The sequence below is a fragment of the Scyliorhinus torazame genome, chromosome 29 (assembly GCF_047496885.1).
Source record: "Scyliorhinus torazame isolate Kashiwa2021f chromosome 29, sScyTor2.1, whole genome shotgun sequence".
Classification (NCBI taxonomy): Eukaryota; Metazoa; Chordata; class Chondrichthyes; order Carcharhiniformes; family Scyliorhinidae; genus Scyliorhinus; species Scyliorhinus torazame.
The window spans coordinates 18,638,851-18,644,012 of record NC_092735.1 but is presented as its reverse complement, the minus strand read 5'-3'; the positions used below and the strand labels follow the sequence as shown (position 1 = coordinate 18,644,012).

Here is a 5,162-nt window from a genome sequence, read left to right as displayed (position 1 = left end):
TGGGACTGGTTTAGCCCAGTGGGCTGAATCACTGGCTTATAATGCAGAACATTGCCAGCAACGCGGGTTCAATTCCTGTACCGGCCTCCCCAAACAGGCGCCGGAATGTGGCGACTAGGGTTTTTTCATTGAAGCCTACTTATGACAATAAGCGATTATTATTATTATTATTATTATTATTATTATTATTATTAATCTTCTACATTATAGCGAAAACAGGCCTAATTTGTGCAATCTCTCCTCGTAACTTAGCACCTGTAATCCAGGTATCATTCTTGTAAAGCTAGGTTGCACTCCCTCCAAGGTCAAGATATTCTATCTAAGGTGTGGTGCCAGGAACTGCTCACAGTGACTCCAAGTGGGGTCTAACCAGGGTTTTGATCAGCTGTAGCATAACTTCTGTGCCTTTATTATCCAATCCTCTAGCTTTAAAGGCAAGCATTCCATTTGCCCTTTTGATTATTTTCTCCACTTGTTCGTGGCATTTTAAGGATCTCTGCACCTGAACCCCCCCCCCCAAGTCTCTTTGGACATCCACTGTACCTAATCTCTGATTCAGAAAATACCCTGCTCCAGCTCGCTTTGGCAGCACATATACTAAAATTGGAACAATACAGAGAAGATTAACACGGCCCCTGCGCAAGGATGACACGCAAATTCGTGAAGCGATCCATATTTTTATATATACAACTGTTTATAAATATGAGAAATGCCAATAAAAAGACTTTAAATAAAAAGAAAATACCCTGCTCTATCATTTTTTTGGTCCAAAATGGATAACCACACTTTTTGTATTTGTTTAAAATTTAGAGTACCCAATTATTTTTTTTTCCAATTAAGGGGCAATTTAGCACGGCCAATCCACCTAACCTGCACATCTTTGGGTTGTGGGGGTTAAACCCACGTAGCCACGGGGAGAATGTGCAAACTCCACATGGACAGTGACCCAGGGCCGGGATTCGAACCTGGGTCCTCAGCGCCGCAGTCCCAGTGCTAACCACTGCGCCACATACCACCCTACGGATAACCACACTTGCTTACATGCAATTCCATCTGCCACAATTTTGCCCATCCACCTCGTCTGTCAATTTCTCCTTGCAATTTTATGCTATCAGCTAGGCTGTCTATAATGCCACCTAACTTTGTATCATCAGCAAGTTTGGATATATAACTATCTATCATCCAAGACGTTAATGAATAATGTGAATTATTGAGGCCCCAACACAGATCCCTGTACAGATCCATTAGCCACACCTTGCCAATTAGAGACTTTACCCATAAACCCCACTCTTTGTCGCCTGCCACTCAACCAAGTTCCTAACAATATCAATAATTTGCCCTCACAGTCTCTTGTGTGGGACTTTATCAAATGCCTTCTGGAAGTCCATATAAATAACATCCATAGAGATTCCCCAGTCCACTGCCTTCGTTACCTCTTTAGAGATTATTCAGGCATGATCTTCCCTTTATGAATCCATGCTGGCTCTCCCTGATCGACTGAAATTTGCCGAGGTGTTCAGTTTGACCCCAGCAATTTCCCCGCCACAGACGTTAGACAATCCAGTCTGTAATTCCCTAGTTTCCCTCTTTCATCTGTCTTTAAGTGTGGAGTGACATGTGCAATTTTCCAATGCAGAGGGACGACTCCTGAATCGAGAGAACTCTGAAAGATTATAGTTGGGGTATCTACAATGCGCTCCCCGACTTCCTTTAACACCCTTGGACGGAAACCGTAAGGTCCTGGGGACTTCTCACACTTTACTTCCATTGATTTCCATTGATTTCCTAGTTAATGATACTGTACTTGTATTAATTGTTTAAGTCCCTGTCCTTTATCGACTTTGTCAAGGGGCATCTTGACAAATATATGAATAGGATGGGAATAGAAGGATACGGACCCAGGAAGTGTAGAAGATTGTAGTTTAGTCGGGCAGTATGGTCGGCGCGGGCTTGGAGGGCCGAAGGGCCTGTTCCTGTGCTGTACATTTCTTTGTTCTTTGTTTGTTTGTTATTCATTTTTTCGGGACTTCCAGCAAGTTATCCTCCTTTTGAACTGTAAACACTGAGGCAAAGAAATTTAAAAAAAATTAATTTATGGGATGTGGGCGTCGCTGGTCGGCCCAGCATTTATTGCCCATCCCTAGTTGCCCTTCAGAAGGTAGTGCTGAGTTGGATTCTTGAACTGCTGCAGTCCCTGTGGTGTAGGTACACTCACAGCACTGTTAGGGAGGGAGTTCCAGGATGTTGCCCCAGCGACAGTGAAGGAACGGCCGATATATTTCCAAGTCCGTGCGGTGAGTGACTTGGAGGGGAATCTCCAGGTGGTGGGGTTCCCAGGTATCTGCTGCTCTTATCCCTCTAGATGGTAGTGGTCGTGGGTTTGGAAGGTGCTGCCTAAGGAACCTTGGTGAGTTGCTGCAGTTCATCTTGTAGATGGTACACACGGCTGCCACTGTTCGTCGGTGATGGAGGGTTCGAATATTTGTGGAAGAGGGGGCAATCAAGTGGACTGCTTTGTCCTGGATGGTGTCGAGCTACTTGAGCATTGTTGGAGCTTCACTCACCCAGGCAAGTGGGAGAGTATTTTCTGCATTGCCGGGTAGATGCCAGTGTTGTAGCTGTACCGGAACAGCTTGGCTAGAGGTGCTGCAAGTTCTGGAGCTAAGGTCTTCAGTACTATTGCCGAATATTGTCAGGACCCATAGCATTTGCAATATCCAGCGCCTTCAGCTATTTCTTGCTATCACATGGAGTGAATCGAATTGGCTGAAGACTGACACCTGTGATGCTGGGGACCTCCGGAGGAGACTGAGGTGGATCATCCACTCGGCACTTCTGGCGGAAGTTTGTTGCGAATGCTTCAGCCTTGTCTTTTGCACAGATGTGCTGGGCTCCTACATCATTGAGGATGGGGGTATTTGTGGAGCCCCGTCCTCCAGTGAGTTGCTTAATTGTCCACCACCATTCATGGCTGGATGTGGCAGGACTGCAGAGCTTAAATCTGATGCGTTCGTTGTGGCATGGCTCAGCTCTGTCTATTACTTCCTGCTATGTTGTTTGGCACACAAGTAGTCCTGTGTTGTAGCTTCACCAGGTTGACATCTCATTTTTTAATATGCCTGATGTTGCTCCTGCCATGCTCTCCTGCACTCTTCATTGAACCAGGGTTGATCCCCCTGGCTTTGTGGTGATGATAGTGTGGGGGATATGCTGGGCCATGAGGTTGCAGATTGTGGTTGAGTACAACTCTGCTGCTGCTGATGGCCCACAGTGCTCCATGGATGCTCAGTCTTGAGTTGCTAGATCTGTTCAAAGTCTACTCCATTTAGCACGGTGGCAGTGTCACTGTGTCATGTTTCTTGTCATCCGCAAATGCTATAATCGCGCCCTGCACACCAAAGTTTAAGTCATTAATAAAGATCAAGCAGAGCTGGGGTTCTATTGTCAAGAAAATAAAATCTTAGGACACAGTAAATGAGTAATTTTAACATTACTACCAGTGAGCGTGCATGTTAGAGAGGAATAAATAACTTTGGACCTTAATTTCTGAAGTTCTCCATCGAGTTTTCTTGTGTCATGTTTGGACCTGTGTTTATTTAGTTCTTGGGATATGGATAGGCCAGTATTTATTGTCCGTGATGTTATAACCTGCCTGCTTACCATTGGCTGGGGACTAATGACAGTCCCACAATCCTGTGGGAGTATGAGATTCCCCAATGAGGGGGGGGGGGGGCGGAGTAACCATTAGTAAATTCCAAGTATAAATAAAGCTGGCCAGTTTGGAACCAGCCAGGAAGGAGTGAGCAGCAAGTGAAGTTGCTGCTGCTGTTGTATATATATGTTATTGTAAATAGATGTTATTTCTTTGCATTCTTAAAACTCGTGCTGGATTCTTCGTGGCCCTCACAAAACATCCCTAATTGCCCTTGAAAAGGTGGTTGGTTGGTTTATGGTTTGGTTTCCACTTTGAATACCATTTTGATCCCCCTCTGGGTAACCTGTGGCCTGATCTGGATTGGGGGCGTCTCCCGCTATTAATTAGTGGCTAATATCTAACTCCAGTCCCGAAGACCGGAAGCTGCTCTCTCCCCTTTTGAGGGGGGGGGGGGGGGGGGAGAGCTGACTGGTGGCGATTTAACCTGAGGGTCACCACACCTCAGGCGAGGGGCAAGGTTGAGAGGGCGGGGGCCTTGATGAATGACCTCAGCCGGTACGGGGAATTGAACCCCCGCTGCTGGCCTCGCTCCGCATCACAAACTTTGGATTTAAACCCATGTCAGCAGGGCACTAGTCCAGGCCTCTGGATTACTAACGCAGGAACATTACCACTGTGCCACCATCCCCTTATTGTGGGCTAACTGGTAGAGATTGGCTGCGACGGCTAGCCAGTAACTCAGTTGCGATTGTGTCATGTGGTTACCAGGGTAGGAGGTGAACGAGCTGGACTTGTGATTTTTCGCCATCTGGCAGTTCCTATATCCTTTGCAACAGCACCCTCTGGTGGTCTGGTACAATCGAACTGCAAACAGTTGTAAATACGCTTATCGATAGTGTGGCCAGGATTTTATGGCCCCAGAAACAAGGTGTCTCCCAGCGTCAGATGCGGAGGCCATTTAAATTTCCATTTACATTGGCGGGACTGTAATATCCCGCCAGGCGGGAGGGGCTGTAAAACCCTGGCCCATGCATAGGGACAAAGATTTCTGAAACATAGTTGTGCGACTATTTTTTTTCTCTCTTTTATAAATTTAAAGTGCCCAATTTCATTTTTTCCAATTAAGGGGCAATTTAGCGTGGCCAATCCACCCGCCCTGCACATCTTTGGGTTGTGGGGGCGAGACCCACGCAGACACGGGGAGAATGTGCAAACTCCACACGGACAGTGACCCAGAGCCGGGATCGAACCTGGGACCTCGGCGCCGTGAGGCTGCAGTGCTAACCACTGCGCCACCGTGCTGCCCTTAGTTGTGCTACTATAACTGCGATCACCTCTGACAGTGCGATACTCTCTCAGTATTGCATTGGACTCGTTCACCTGGATTACAAACCCAAGTCTATCAAATGGGACATAAATCAAAGATAAGAATATAAGAGCAGGGAGTTAATGATGGAGCTGTATAAAACGCTTCTTAGGGTACAATCCATAGATAGAATCCCTACAC

General features: G+C 46.5%; 1 non-coding gene across 1 annotated transcript; it reads left to right on the top strand.

Moving 5' to 3' along the window:
• Positions 1-577: 577 nt before the first annotated feature.
• LOC140404162 (U6 spliceosomal RNA) lies at positions 578-680 on the top strand. Its single transcript, XR_011938462.1, has one exon. It is a non-coding gene; the product is annotated as a U6 spliceosomal RNA (small nuclear RNA).
• Positions 681-5,162: the final 4,482 nt, after the last annotated feature.